Below are 17396 nucleotides of genomic sequence, written 5' to 3' on the forward strand. Positions count from 1 at the left end.
CATATGCCTGTGAGTTTCCAAGGATGTTCAACCCTCACCTCCGGTTGAGACCTGTGGGTACTGACCTAAGGAACAAGAGAGAACCACTGGCTGCAATGAGTTTTCTCCATCAGGTGACTGGGATCAGGTTTAGAGAGTTCAGACATTCAGTCCTTCACATCAAAAGGTGACAGCTGAGGTGTTTCTAATGTTTCCATCAGAGGTTTACTGGGCAGCACAACTGGGAGGAGAACCCAGGGCAGTTCCAGAACTTCAGGTTCCACCAGGATGAGATGGATCTGAGACCCCTTCACTCTGATGGCTGCCTCCCCAAACCAACGCCCGGAGGATGGAGGACAATAGAGGAACGGATCGATAATGAGCCGGCAACCAAATCTTAAACTAAACTAAACTGCTACAACCCTCATGGGCTTGAATCATGATGGAGGGCGAAGGTGCTGAGAGGGAAACAAACAAGTGTACTTCACGAGAAAGGAACCCGTCTCCTCCGTGATGACAGCCTGACGAGGGATGCCACTTCCAGCCGCGACCTCCAACCCCGCTGTTAAAGCCGTGGGTGTACAGAGGTGAGGAGCCGGCCCCCAACCCGGCACGACCCCCTACCCTCGCCAACTTGTGCATCTTCGCCGTGGGCCGTGTTGCTTCTATACAGCCGCTGTCCCGGTGCGCCCTGGGAGTCAGTCTCCCGGCCGCTCGGGAACAAAACCGCCTGTCCGTCAAACACCCCATGCAGCTGTCAATCACCCCACGGAACCTTTCATTGTGCTTTTTACAGGAGGAGCACTGACACATACGAGCTCGGCCTCACACACACTCATCGCTGTGGGTTATGGCTGTCAGCGGGGAGGCAAAAAACAAAAGTAATGAAAATGAAAGGAGGTCAGAGGTCGGCTACGGGAGGAGCAGCCCGGGAGGAGGGAGGGAGGGAGGGAGGGAGGGAGGGAGGGAGGGAGGTGTCGAGCTCCGGGAAGATTCAGGAAGATCACAAACATGTTAACTGACATAAACACGGTGAAAATCACCCAATGGAAAACTAGCAAAGTGACGGGAGAATCTAAATCCACTGTAACTCACGTGTGTGTGTGTGTGAGTGTTTGTGTGTGTGTGTGTGTGTGTGAGTGTTTGTTTACATTTGATACGATGACAAAACAAGAAGCAAACATGTTGATGCTGTTCTGGGAAACATGGACACTCTGTTTTGTTCAGGGCAGGTTTCTATGATGTAATGAGATGCTGAATAAAGTCAGATGGTTTAGGTGCTTGGAAAAGATAAGGGGTCATAGCTGTGGCTTTGTGTGTGTGTGTGTGTGTGTGTGTGTGTGTGTGTGTGTGTGTGTGTGTGTGTGTGTGCAAGAGAGCGAGCTCCAATAGGAAGTTGGGGATTTGCGTGGGTGGAAGGGAGGAGGGAATGAAGACAAGAGGAAGAGATAAGAGAATATTTTCATGCACGGTATCACACAAATCCATAAAGAATTCAAAGCACCTCTGACCTTTATTCAAACCTGGACAGAGGTGACGACTCAGCATCACAATCATTTCAGAGGCTATATATATATATATCATATAAATAAGATTATCTTTAGAAAACAACATCCTGGCTGCTCATCTTTTTGATCAGCTGACATCGGGGGGGAGCAGGGGTCCAGGTCACCAGCTCATTCACAACTACAGTGAAATCAGAGTCTCCAATTAACCAATCTGCAGGTCTTCAGCTCTGGGGGGGGGGGGGGGGGGGGGGGGGGGGTCGGGGGAAACCAACCATGAAACAAATACCATGACCAAACCAGGATTCCAACTGGGAACCTTCTTGCTGTGGGGCAACAAACCACTGCACCACCATGCTGCCTTAGAAAGTAATGTTAGCTACTGTAAATGTGCTTCCTCCAGTAGACTGTATATGAAGCTGTGTATAAATAAATATATCCAGGGTCTATTCCCACCATCATCATATGCATGTGTGCATGTTTGTATTCTGTTTCCTCTTTAGTAACAGCACAGACACTGACCCTGTCAGGACCAGTAGATCCACTGGAGGCCAAAGCTCAGTTCTATTGAGGCTAAATGTCACTGGTGAGGTCCCAGTTAGGGTAAGTGGTTCTGGATTGTGGTGAGGATGCAGTTAAAGTTTCAAGAAAATATGTCCTAGAGAAGTTGTGTGTGTGTGGTCATGAAGAGGAATTCTGCAAAACCACCTAAACTCATTTTAACTACACAACATCTGTAAACTAGTCTCACATTGAAATGTTAAGACCAACTCAATTTGTTTGATGTGGCAAAAGGAACAAACTTAAAACCTCATGTCACAATAAGAACGATTTAAAAAGATGGAAATTTACTTTCTTTAAACAAACTGCAGCCACGAGAAAGAAGCTGAATCAGAAACAAGCGTTTAAATAATCACGTGTTTTAAAAACACACTTTTTCTGTGAAGCGCTGAACATCAATTACAGAGAATCGAGCGCATTCAGGAAAACATGTAGGAGAGAGAGAGGAGAGAGAGAGAGAGAGAGAGAGAGAGAGAGAGAGAGAGAGAGAGAGAGAGAGAGAGAGAGAGAGAGGGAGCGAGGGAGGGCTTCACACAGCTGCAGGGATGGAGGAGGGTGGGAATGTTATCTGCAGGGGTCGGGAGGTCAGGAGAGAGGTTTTAACTCACTTCCTGTTTCTGCTGCTGGGATGACAAAACGCTCCCTGCCCTCTGGAATTCACATCCATCCCTCCCTCCCTCCCTCCCTCCCTCCCTCCCTCCCTCCCTCCCTCCCTCCCTCCCTCCCTCCCACTCTCATTCTTTCGGTCCCTGTCCCATCTTCAGCCTTTTCTCACTCTGGCAACTCACAACAGCTGCATTCCTGTGCAGATATCTTCATGTAGATTATGATGAGCGGAGTTAACAGACAGGAAATGACAATATCGAATTTTACATCTGCCCGTTGTTTTCCTCAAAACTCCATGAATCAGAGTTTGGAGGCCGGTTCCTCTTCTTCTCCCGGCTGTCGTCTCTTTATGAAACGTGGGACGGGGCCCCAGCGGTGACGTCTCTGTGTACCACTGGCGGAGCAGAGCTCTGGGTCAGCAGCTGTGTTCAAGGACCCAGATAAAACAACGCTCCCACCCACTTTGCAAAGGCTCATCTGAGACTCCTTCACTTTGTTTTGTTTGGTCCAGGGAGAGAGAAAAAACCAGAATGTGGCGCGGTGCAGAGGAACCAGCCCCACGACACAAGGGGGGTTCTGGGTAAAAAGGCAACAGATGTGGACTCGCTCGTTGATGAACAGTTCTGACTCAGGTTTGATATGAATGAATGAATAAATGAATCACATTCCTGGAAACTGACTCTGAACTCCACGCTCTTGTAAATAAAGATGGACGACATGTCGACTTCCTCCCACCGAACAGAAATGAAACCAAAATGTCTGAACATCTGGAGACTGAGCTGAGGGATCGAGGTTGTGAGTCAGGCTCAGCTGTCAATCAAGACGTTTCAACCCAGATTTGATATCAATCGAATAACTCATTAAAACCAAACTTATCCGAAACACTTGAACAAACATCAGTGTGATAAGAACTTAGCCGAAGTCCAGATGTTTGGTCCCATCTGCTAACATGGAGGAGGCCGGGGTCTTTCTTCATTTGGTTCAGATCCAACACACGTGTCTGTTCGTCTGGCTTTTCACATCTCACTGTCCATTACTACTAATACTTCATTAAGTGTCTCATAATATTTGTACAACTATAGATTATTGTTTTGTGTTTACTAATATGCACTTTAAAAAATAATCGCGACGCAAGTGGCTCAGACCAGTTTCAGTGAAATAAACAGAAACCAAAGGCTTCTGAAAAATATATAAAAAAGTGTTGGATCTGTAAAAACACAAAACATTTGTTTTTATTCACTAATGTTACAAAACTTGATTTATTCTATTGTTAATATTTGAGGAGTTACATAGTTGTATAGTGATCTACTGTAAATCTGGTACAAGCAGAGAATGTAATGTAGGTCATGATCACGACTTTATGACACACATGAGCACAGACCCTCAATGTGCACGTCATTAATACACACACACACACACACACACACACACACACACACAGACACACACACACACACACACACACACACAGACACACACACACACACACACACACACACACACACACACACCCTTTCTGTGATTTCCAACAGACCCTGTGCATCCTGTAGAGAATGCAGAGGAAGTGATTGAATAATTCAGCATATTTCCTGAACAGTAATGGCCTGATGCTGCTGCAGATGGTGGTGATGGTGGTGGTGGTGGTGGTAGTGTGGTATTCAGCAATGGGGTTAAGTGCTGTGTGTACTCAGCCAGACATGCAACCAACCAGCGCGTCCATTCATCCGGGTTGGGTTTGGCCTTCGCTTCTTTCTGCAGCCGCAAAGCATAAAAACTGGGAAATTACAGACATCACATCTGGATCTCCAACCTCCACCGAGGCCCAACACTTTTCACTGGAGCTGCAGCGAGCTACAGACTCACAGATGTCAGTCGTCTGAGTTGAACCTCACGTTTCCATCGAGACCTGTGAATTATTCCGAGAAATCTGTGAAGATTTTCCCATCATGCAACGTTAGAGGGTCTCCTGGTGCATGTCTCCCACCAGGTGTCGTGGAAATCCACTCAGTAGTTTTTACTTAGTCTCTTTTTCTATTTTGTCTTTTAAACCTTTGAAACCTCTGAACTCTGAAATGTTCCTCCAGTTTCTACATAGTCGTAGTTTTTCTTGCAGTGATGTCACTTCCTGTAGAATCTTCAAAGGCTTCGTGTTCAACCTTCCGCTAAAGGTTTGTATGAGTCAATAAATCATAATAAATGATAAAAGTACTGAAATTGTGTCAAAGCAAATTGAACCAGAAGATTTCGAAATATACCAATTTGAACAAAATATTTCTTGACGATTTCTCGCCTCCTGCTCCTCTGGCGCCATCGTGCGTTATCCATAAGTTTTAACGTGAAGACATCATCACGAGAGGAAAACTTTAACATACAACTTGACTTTCTGCTGCAAAAAGAACGATGTTCTAACAATTATGTTTTTTATTCCAGATTGATTCAAACAACAATCTTACGCAAAAACAGAAAAAGGAAAAGTCCTCTGGCGCCCCCACCTGGTGTTACCACGTTTTGCACCGCACGCAGCGTAATGATGTCATCGCGAGAACACAATGATGCTTTCTGGAAATTCAAGTTATTATAGTTAATATAGATTGATTTAAACAGGATCTGGTAAACAATCATCTCCGGAACATATTGTTTCCAAGGTTTGGATTCAAAATGTTTTCTTTTCAGTTTTTCTTTATGTATTTGGGATTTTCAAGTGTTAATAAACTTTTAATTATTTAAATTAATCAATACGTGAATATATTGATCACAAATTACCCAGATTTATTGACACAACTATTAATTTATCATTTTATGCTTCCCAATGTTTGGCTGCTTTTGAAAATGTGTATTTCACTGCTCTTCTAAAACGTCACAATGTTCTTCAGCAATTTCTTTGTTCATACTTCAATATCTGTTTCTCGTTCATCATATTAATTTAAAACACAAAACCCAACTCTTCCTCTTCCTCTTTATTTGGTAACGAAGTCGTGTCAGTTTCCAGGATCATCTTTGGAAATCCCCTCAAACAGAACGTTTCCCACTGAATCCAGCTTTTTTAAATCTAAAATGGTGAATTCCTCCATCGGCCCGACAGAACCCGGGAGGAAGTCGGCGACAGACTTTGAGGAAACTCTGAGAAAACAGTCTTGATGTCAGCGAGCAGTATTTTGACTGTGTATTTCGGGGACAGGGCGGGAAGTCCACGGCCCCGGGCGTATTATATTTAGCCGTTCGCTCCAGGAAGTGGGATGAGAACACGGGGCAGTTGTTAAGATATTAGTGAGTCTTGTGAGACGAGGCGGGGGGTTCCCACTTTCCCACAGTCTGAGCTGGAAAGCGCTGGACGCAGGCCCTGACAGCTGGCCTCCCGCTATGAACCATGGGTAAGGGCCGGCCAGGAAGGAGAGGTCACAGTGCAAACACACAAACACACACACTAACACACACAGGCCTGCAATTACCTTTACACCTTTAGTGCGTCATCTACTTTATTATGTTGGATGACAGATCATCTGTGAACTAGCTACACAAAGTTAGAGATGATGTAGATGATGGAGAATTCAACAGATCAAGAATCACAGATTTCATTCAGATCCAAAAGACGACTGAAAAACAAACTAAATTAGATAAAAACCCTGAATTACATGTTAAACTTAAATTAACACGTTACAAAATAATCTGCTTAACAAGATGAAAAGATATCAATGTTGTTTCTACTGCCACTTAGTGTCAAGAAGTTAATGCACCTATACAAATCTGTTGGTTTGAGTTGGTTCTGCTGTATTTTTGGGACTTTTGAAGGTTTTGTTTATATCGAGGGGAAATTTTAAGCCGCGTTAATTTGATTTGCTTGATAATTCACAAACTACACAGTTAATTTAATGTGTTTAACACAGAGAAATTAGATTATTATGCTGAATAGGGCTGAAACAGTGAAATGACTACGAATAGCCACCTGACATTTGTCAGTTAAGTTCAATACAGATTCAAGTTTATTCTGTAAAATAGTTTTATGTTACAATAAGAACATTGTTGTGTGTTTGTTTGTTCGTCAGCAGGATGACGCAAAAACTGTAGAATGGATTTTCACAGAACTTGACAAAAGAACAAGACAATTTTTTTTCGGATATATTGAACAGGTTTTCCAGGGAATAATGAAAAAAGAATATATAATACAAATATGATTTCTATTAAAGTGTTGAATTTAAAGCAGTTAAATCCAGATCTAGCCAATTAAACGTGTTTTTATTGAGTTGGGCTTTTATCAGCCGGTGTATTGATACACAGATCAGGACAAAGAGGCGACTCCACAGATTGTTTTTATATTTTTCCTTGACATCGTCAAGTTTGGTCCTAATAAATAATAATAATAATAATAATAATAATTAAATGATATTTTACCTCATTATACACAATGCACAACGTTTATTAACTGAGACAAAGTTTATCTGGAAAGAGGAGAATCAGTTCCTGTAATAAGTGAGTAAGGTTTAACATTTATATCTCTATCTATCCACTATCTCTATATCTATCTGTCTATCTCTCTATTTATCTCTCTATCTATCTGTCTATCTCTCTATCTCTCTCTCTCTCTCTCTATCTATCTATCTATCTATCTATCTATCTCTCTCTCTCTCTCTCTCTCTCTAATCTATCTATCTATCTATCCATCTATCCATCTGCCTCAGTGACAGAAAAAAATTAAAATCATTTTTTAGTAAAGCTGTGGCGCCCTCTCGTGGCCGAATTGAGACACGCACTACATCATAGAAATCATGCAGATCACGTGTTTTTTTTGAGGGATGTAGGATTTTAATCTGAATCACAAATTACAGACAAACCGATGATCTGCATTTAAAATAAATTCTGAATCGTGATCAAGTAAAAAAATATCAATAAACTATGAAACATTATCTGACATAGAGATGTTGACAGAGACGTGTTTATTACACAGAGGATTTAGATAAAGATGAGAAGTTTATACATATCCTCATAAATGCACTGAGCTATGATGAACTTCACACGATAAACAATGAATTAATAATTTAATAAACATTTGTACGTGATGGAAACTGCAGACATCAAATATCAAACCTACAACAACACAAAGCTCAACACAATGATGACAGGTCACTGCTACAACCAGCTATTGTCAGTTTGTTCTCTAGAGACACATTTCATACACTTATTTGATTTCTATATGACTCAACGCCATCTTGATTTCTGGAACCAGAAGTGACCATATATGGAGGGGCGTGTCACACAGTGTCCATTACATTACAGCATATAAACCTACTGTAGGTGATAATCAACATGGAATAATAAATAATATGATTATATAAAAGTATGGACACTAAGAGGTTTTAACCAGAGTTATGGTTGTTTAATTGAAATAATACATTATTACAATTGTTGATGATAAATATTTAATGAGCTTTATTACTTTCAAATTAGAGAAAAAGGAGAATGACAATGTACAAACAGAGAAAACACATGTCAGCTAAATTCTTATAATAATAATAATAATAATAATAATAATAAAAACTTGATTTTAAAGATCACTTTCTAAAATCAAATTTACGAAATGCTTAACAAGGGCAAAACATCTTAAAATCATCAGCACAACAAAAATCAAGGAACCACACAAAGACATTTATTTTCATTAAAAATAACTCTAAAAGACATAAATGTATTTTTATAAATCTAAATTGAATTCAGGTAAAATCAAAAAAGGCTCTCTGATAAATTATGTAATAATTAAAGATAATACAACTCTTTCAACAACTCCCAGTTACAAGATGCTTCACAGGTTGAACATTCATAATTGAAGGCAAACATTAGGAAACAATCAAATATAAATATAAAAGTGTCACAGATGAGAACATAGAGAAAACTAAATAAAACCAGGATCAGACCTAGATGGAGAAAGAGTCTGTTTACAGTATATTGTGTAGTTACACATGTAATCAGGGTCAAAACAAAGGTCAGAGAAACATCTGGGACACATGTTCCTCTGATGCAAACAGACAACAGCAGAGCAGCAGCAGCACAGGAGCTGAACTCACACACTTTGATCTGTGCACAGCTTCACCTCCTCCGTCCTCCTCCGTCGGTGCACATGAAGGTGTGAGGGGGGGGGGGGGGGGGGGGGGGGTGTTGGTGTGGTGGTCTGTGTCAGGAAGGTGAGTCTGACAACAACTGTGTGTTGCATTTGTTCTCTGTCTCTTCAAAGAAAGTGATTCTGTTTTCTGAAAGAAGCTCTTTCTGAATCTGGCCTCTCTCGTCTGCTGCTGCCGAGGAAGAGGAGGAGGAGGAGGAGGAGGAGGGGGAGGAAGTGTTTCATGGCCTGGCAGCACTGACATGATCAGCCACAGCATCACCTGAGGCTACCATCATCTTCAGTGTGCATCAACAGCCAGAAGAGAGGAGGGGCCCCGGCTGCAACAGGCCTCTGGCTCCACCAGGGGGCAGTATCAGTCAGAGGGCACAGTTTCCAGTCTGCACAGTTTCCTGTTTGGCTCCTTGCCACATTGACGTTAAGTTATTCTGAGCTAATTAGCACCTGATGTTCACTTAATGAAGACAGAGTCAGACTGAAGGTCCCTGAGAGGGGGGGGGGGGGGGATCTCCTGACACCACGCACAACCCACACACACTCCCAGGAACTAACATTTTACACAGAAACACGCCACGCGACCCCACACGCGTGTTCACACAAACACACACACATACACCCACACACACACACACACACACACACACACACACACACACACACACACACAGACACACACGCACTAATGAGCTCAGCAACCTGTTCTAATCAAAACATCATCAGACTAATTAACAGGAGAATCTGTCACTTTGAGGAACCTCCTGGGTTTTGTTGCTCTGAGTTGGTTCTGCTGTATTTTTGGGACTTTTGCAGGTTTTGTTTATATCGAGGGGAAATTTTAAGCTGTGTTAATTTGATTTGCTTGATAATTCACAAACTACACAGTTCATATAACGTGTTTAACACAGAGAAATGTGATTATTATGCTGAATAGGGCTGAGACAGTGAAATGACTACGAATAGCCACCTGACATTTGTCAGTTAAGTTCAATACAGATTCAAGTTTATTCTGTAAAATAGTTTTATGTTACAATAACAACATTGTTGTGTGTTTGTTTGTTCGTCAGCAGGATGATGCAAAAACTGCAGAATGGATTTTCACAGAACTTTGGAAAATGTCACTGGTTTTCCAGGGAATAATGAAAAAATATATATAATACAAATATGACTTCTATTAATGTGTAGAATTTAGAGCTGTTAAATTCCAGATCTAATCAATTAAATGTGTTTTATTGAGTTTGGCTTTTATCAGCCAGTGGATTGATACACAGATCAGGACAAAGAGTCGACTCCACGGATTTAGTTTTATAACTTTCTTTAACATCGTGAGGTTGTGGACATTATAGTCTATTTGGTCATCCTTTTATTTACTTGTAAAATTCAATATAATTCTATATTCAAACTTTCTTTTTTCTCTGAACAGGTTCTCAGTGAAAACAGTTTGTAGTGTTTGTACTGTAATATTTGACTAAGAGTATATTTGTTGTATTTAATGTTAAACACAGGAAAATGATCTTACTATTAAATCACACCTGTTTTATTTCATCCAGCCTCATCCCTACAGACGTGTAACACACCGACTGCTGCTGCTTATGATAACAGATGATTCCAGATGAATCCAGATGAGTCCAGATGAGTCCAGATGAATCCAGATGAGTCCAGATGTGCTGACACTGCAGCAGAGTCTTATGCCCCCCCTCCCCGTGCTTCCTCCCTGCAGCGTGAACACACCACCCTAACTGACTCTGTGGTTCATTAGTATAAAGCTTTATGAAAAGGCTTCATTAAAATTGCATCCAGCGTTTCCGTGGCTGTAATGAAAGTCGGTGTGAGTGTCGGAACCTCTTCAGTTAACCAGACTCTTACATCATGTGACCTGAATCCTGGACCTGAGCAGCTGCTGTGTTTACATCAGTATTTTATTAAATGGATACATCTGCAGTTCTTCATGAAGTCTCAGCATTTTTATTTTATCCTCTTTTAATAAATCTGACGCACAGTGTAATGTTCCCATGATAAAGTATCACAGTTTATATAACTACACATGTACAACAACAGTTATAAACATCAGCTGTGTATGTGCATAAGCTAAATCTGACTTTGTGAAATCAAGTGTAACTTCAAAAGTTATTGTTTTGTAACTGTATTGTTCCTCCCCTCTGTGACACGGTGGTGCAGTGGTCGGCTCTGTCGCCTCACAGCAAGAAGGTTCTGGGCTCAAACCCGCAGGACCTGTGTAGTTGTGTAGTTTACATGTGTGAGAGGCTGAACACAAACTGAACAGGTCACCAGCGCATCACAAAACATAGACTCACAATCATTCATTCACACACACAGACCCAAACAACCATCTTTTATCTTTTCCACCGATCCTTTAAGGGAGGTAGTGGAGGAGCAGCCAATCCCAGTTGACACTGGGCGAGAGGCGGAGCCCAGGACGGGTCACCAGTGACAAACAGAGACAAACATCCAGTTACCATCCAGATGTGGGCCGGACAAAATACATGTGGTTCTAAAGTTTCCCTCTTGTAAAATATCACATGGTCCTGGCTCTGGTTGGCCGTCAGGTTCGAACCCACAACCTGTTTTTTTATTAATTTAAACTTTATTCAAGAACTAAAAGACCTTTATCAACTTTTAACTGTTCTAGTTTTACTTTGTGAGACCTGTGAAAGAGCTTTGAAGCTCGGAGCTGCAGGTTAAATACTTAGATTCTTTATCTTAATAAGATTTGAAGCGATGAACGGAGTAAAATGTTTGAAAAGTTAAACACAAGACAAATGAGCTTAGTGGCGTTTGCTGTTTGTTCCACTTCGGTTCAAACCTGGTTTTATTGGACCAAACTAAAAAAGTCAGATCACATTCCGGATCATTTTCTTCTCAAAGTTCTTCTTGTAACATTTGATTTGATCACATTTAACAGATTTAAACTTCAGCTATCCTCACTCAGCGTTGGATGTTGAAACGTGTTTTCTAAAGAACCTTGAAGCCGTCGGTGATCTTTCACTTTAAGGTCTAAGACCATGATGGTCTGTATCTGTTCATTAGTTCAGGGGTCTGAGTGGTAGCAGTCACTCCGGGTCCATCATCAGCAAATCCTCACTCACTCTCTTTCCTGTTCTAATTGCACGAAGAGTCCAACTGCTGCTGCTGCCGCCCATTAGCTCCCAGTCCATTAGGCTTCTTTTCCTTCCCCAGACCACCACTCCCTCCTTTACTACACCTCCGAGACCCACACACTCAGACCCGCAGCATAACACCCAGACACTCACAGCACAGCAGCTCTTTCTCCTCGTATTCACTGGGTTTTTATTTTTAGATTTAGACCAGTAACCAGCTCTGATTCTGATTTCCTCCTGCAGAACCTCAGTGGGTTTGGAGCCGACTCGAAGTCAACGAGGCTCCTGCGCCTCCTCCTCTGCAGGAGCCTCCAGCTCGGGCTGCTCCGAAGGCCTCGTGGTAAAAGCCGATCCCTCTGCCAACAACGAGCTTTTATGAGAAATGGAAAAAGGGAATTTAAAACCTTTCCTTTTACTTAGCAGTCGATCGTTCTCTGAACAAAACTCCAAATGGACGAAGAGGAAAACGGGTTCGTGTCTGAACTTTGTCCAGAGCGTCTCAAGTCCTCAAGTTCGTCTGATGGAGTTCATGAAGGTTTTAGGTTTTAACTGCAAACACACACTGAGCCTCATTCAGACATGTTTGTGTTTTAAACTTCTTGATGCTAATTTTAAAACTACAATAGTATCGTTGTCTTAATTCAATCACAATTTGATTAATTCGATTTCAGCCAAAAGCTAATTATAGAGTTTTTGTTTGAGATATGTGCGTATGACTTGTCTGGAGGTTTGAACTTAAACTCAACTGTTTTAGTAAACCTCTACTAACACCTTGAATTGGGAATAGGAGTAAGACAGAGGAAGAGGAGGAAAAGGAGGAAGAGGAGGAGGAGGAGGAAGAGAAAGGGAGAGGAGGAAGAAGAAGAGAGAGGAAGAGGAGGAAAGGAACGAGGGACATACGATGATGAGGAGGATTGAGGGACTGGACAGACGGAGGTGGGGGAGCGACGGGGGATCACAGCATCATTATTTCATAGTCTGAGGAGGAAGATCCACGGGAGGTGTGGTGGTGGTGGTGGCAGAGGGGGAGGGGGGGGGTGCTCATTGGTATGATTTTAAATTTTCATCCAGTGCCATGTATCTGTCACTCTTTGCTTTGGGGCAACAGAACAGGTAGAAGTGCAGGTGGATTACACAAAGTGAAAAAAAAGAGGATTAAATATTAAAGTTCTTCTCCTTTGACCGACCCAGCGAACTGATCCGAGGGAGGTGAGGCCTTCAAAGGTCAGAGGTCGGGACGCGGGATGAGAGTGCAGACGAGGGAGAGGATCGGTGGGACTCCCTCTTCCTCCTCCTCCTCCTCTTCCTCCTCCTCCTCCTCCTCCTCCTCTGAGTCCCTCAGTCGTCTCGGGGCAGGAGATGTCGTGATCATAAGAGGTGTCAATCACGGGAGATTGAGGGAGGTCATGGGGGCGGCGGCCTGCTGGGACGCTCCGGTGTCAGAGCCCCGCCCCCCTCTGAACCGGTGCTCATGTGTGAACAAACAAATACGGGCGGGCGAACCACACACACTCTCTCTCTCTCTCTCTCTCCCCTCCGGCATGAAAGAAAGATGACGGCATGAATGATGTATCGTACTGTTACACACTACAAACACACACTCACACACACACTGCAGCGATATGATGGCTTCTGTAATCCAGTCTGTCTCCTGCAGAGAGGAGCGATGGAGAGCAGGGCCGGGGGGTGGAGAAGATGAGTGACAGATGCCTCAGCCTTCAATTTATTTCGTCTTCACAGGAAAGATGCATTTCTCTAATGCGTCTCGATGTTTTACCAGAAAAACCAAGAGGATGAGTCCAAACCTGGAGAAACAAACAAACCGATCAAAGCTGTGGAACAAAGAGAAATGTGGTTTTCAAGCCGACTTGCAAAACGCCTGAAAAGCTGAGAAGTTGAGAAGCAGATTTAAAAAACAAATGGTCCAAATCAAAGAGGCTGAGGCCAAGATGTAACTCGACTTTTACTCCCTGGTATGGATCCGTGTTTCCTGACGTTTCTGAGCATCGAGATGATTTGACGTGTCTGGAAAACTCCCTTTGGTGCGGATGGTGAAACAAGCTGGCAGGTGGAAAATAGAAAGATAAACATGGAGGCAGAAAGACGAGTGGAGACAGTGGACCTCACTCTGCTGTCGTGTTGATGAGCTGTAGCCGACAGGTGACAGCTCGTCCACGTTGAACCAAACCAGACGAGAGGTTTGATTCAGCTCCTTGAACCAAGGTTTCAACCAACGGGAGCTGATTGTACCAATAAGATAAAACCCAACAAGGCCAATTTGAAGTAAGACATAAAGTAAATTAAGTTATTTAAGCAACACTTTGTCACTGTGTCCGATTGATGAAGAGATAAAAGACTGAATGCTGGATATTACCCATGATCCTCTGCTTCCTGATCCTGAAACCAAAAGAGCTGAAGCTGTCACAAATTCTTCATATTTTAACAGTTTCCTGCTGAATATTGGAGATAAACTCTAGTTTTTAATAACTTCTGAGTCTTTTTAACTGATCTCAGTTCAGCTTCACTCTTCAACGGGAGCTGATTGTACCAATAACATAAAACCCCAAAAGGCCAATTTGAATACGGACATAAAGTAAATTCAATTATTTAAGCAACACTATGTCACTGTGTCCGATTGATGGAGAAAAAAAACACTGAACGCTGGATATTACCCATGATCCTCTGCTTCCTGAATCAAAGGAGCTGCGGCCGTAACAAATTCTTCATGTTTCCTGCTGAATATTGGAGATAAACTCTAGTTTTCAATCACTTCTGTGTCTTTTTAACTGATCTCGGTTCAGCTTCCCTCTTCAGCTGCAGCTGGTTGAGACAGTCTGTGACTCTCAGTCAGTTGTTCTCTCAGGAGATGGAAGCCACTCACCAGAGTCACAGAGAACAGACGCTCAGGGAGAGAAGGAGGAAACTTTCTCTTGTTCACACTCACTCATCAGACTCACTTTCATCAAGCTGCTGCTTTGAGGTGAAGAAGCTGCATCGTGTTGCTTTAAAACACAAGTTTGCACCACAAGCATTTTGCTAAACCTTGATTCCATGACGTGATCTTTTTGGCAAATTGATGCTCAACCAATTTGCCAATTCTAGTCCAATTATGATTAAAACAACCAGAGGTCTAGATGTGATAAGTGACCTGAAGCAGATTTAAGAGAAACGACCACACGGCCTCATGTTCCCCAAAGTGTCTCTGATGAAACAGAAGATTTTTCTTTCTCTAATCTCTCTCCGTCTCGTTCTGTGTGGAATCAATAAAGAGTCGAGATAAAAAACAAATGATGAACTCGAAATGAGCAACTAAGTGGTGTGAATTGATTGTTTGTCCTGCTGCTACACAGCGTATGCAAATGTGTGTGTCTGCTAGAGCATGGATCTGTGTGTGTGTGTTTGTGTGTGTGTTCCAGTCTATGGTTATGTCCCGGTGTGTGTGTGTTTGTGTGTGTGTGGGTGTGAGTGTGTGTGTGCCCCACAGGGAGTGTGTGCTCTGTGATCCAGGTAATGCAGAGCAGGGAGTGAACAGCCGAACAAACGAGAGGCGACCACTCTCCATCCATCTTGTCCCTCGCTCCTCCAGCTTGTTGGGCCCGTCTCTGGTTATTGATCGACGGCCGACGCTGTGTTGTGTGTTTCTCAGGCCGGTCGTGACAACCCGGTGACAAGGCTCCACAGGGGACGCCGGGGCGAGTGAGACGACAACTCACACAGAGAGAGAGAGAGAGAGAGAGAGAGTGATCCCAGACTCCTGGAGGAGGATCTCAAACTGAATCTGTTCATGTGAAGGAGATCGCAGTGATTAGAGGATTGAATAGAAATGTTCAATGGAGCTGCAGCTTCAACTTTGGTGAGGTGATCATGCACATCGGTCCTGAAGCTGAGGAATCACACCAGCAGAGAAACAGCAAAATCCTGCAGCAAAAATATAAAGTGGTGATTCCTGTTTGCCAGATCTGGGCCACGAGTGAACCACAGCAACACCACAAGTTAACCAAAGCTGCAAAAAGTGAACCAGATTAGTCTGGTGATATTTGAATCATATTCAGCATTTAACATATCAGCCACCTTGAGCTCACATCATTACCTGAAGTGGCCCAGATCCTCATCATCATATAATAACAGACAGGATGGTAAACGTTTTCATTTCAGCTTCTACAGACGATACACAATTTAAAATATGCTTTAATTTTAACTTTTTTACTTTGTCAATTATTCAATTAGTCTTTGGTCAGGTTTGAATTCAGATAAAAGGAAGGAGGCAGTTTTTGTTTCAAATGTCGATGGACTCAAATTATTTTATTTAAATGTGTTGTCCTCATAAAACAGCACCAACAATAAGTGTATTTTTATAGAAATACCATCAATAGAAGATCCAATATCGTTGCAGTTTTCCACGGTTTAGGAGAGAGGTGATTTTTCTGGAGGATTTGAATATTGAGATATTAATAAGAGTTTAACGTTGACTCAGCAACACAATGAAATTCGTTTCAGTTCTCAGAAATGTCATTTAACCCTTTTTATCCAAAGTATCATCAGCAGGAAAACACGGTCAGAGAATTTTGTGGAATCCAGATAATAATCCACTTCTTGTTTAATTGCCTCTGCAGCGTTTTGTTCTTTTTATTTCACTCTGATTGGATTCAAACTACAGACCCATTATTCATCCCGTTTGTGAGGCAGCTCAGAGGCGTCGGTGCACAATCACTGCAGACGTCTCCCTGTCCTCGGGTCAATAGCGGTCGCATGCAATCTGCTCCCAGCATTTTATCAAGTGGCTTCTTATTGGCATTCCCCTCAGCAGCAGCGCGTCATTATCGGTGTTGACACTCGGAGCGATCAGCTGCTGCTCCGAGTGTCAGAGACTCTGCTCCGAGTCAAATGATCCGTCACGGTGACGCCTCGCGAGTGAAGCCAGTGATTTATCATCATGTGCAACGTCGGGAGCGTTAAACACTTCAACTGAGGCCCGAGGACCCGAAATGAGACCCTGTGTGTGTGTGTCTGTGTGTGGGTGAGGGTGTGTGTGTTTAAATGAGCTTTGGTCCCAAGAAATTCAACAAAGAATTTTGAAACGACACAAACGTGGATGACAAACTAAAAAATTTGACTCACACTGTAAATAAAAATGGACCCAAAAGTGAAGCTGATTCATCTCGACGGCCCCCTGGTGGCTGGCGGCAGTATAGGTCATAAACTACTGGATGTCAGCAACTGTGGCTCTTTAACCCGTTTTCAATTCTTAAAATATTATCACTCCAATATGCAGAATACAAAAACAGTGTTCTTGTTCTCATAATCATCGTTTTTATTTCCAAAGTTCCATTTTTTAAGAGCAAAACTGAAATGAAACAAAGAATGAAAAACAACATTAACATTTTTATACATGCAACAAAAATCTAAATACTACACACGACACTTTACCTCAAAAATCAAATACACAACAAACAATAAAGCTACAAACATTTTGGAAGTTAAAATTCTTTGTGGATTTTCAATAAGAAGAAGTACCATGTCTAC

The sequence above is a fragment of the Pleuronectes platessa genome, chromosome 15 (genome assembly GCF_947347685.1).
Source record: "Pleuronectes platessa chromosome 15, fPlePla1.1, whole genome shotgun sequence".
NCBI classification, from domain to species: Eukaryota; Metazoa; Chordata; class Actinopteri; order Pleuronectiformes; family Pleuronectidae; genus Pleuronectes; species Pleuronectes platessa.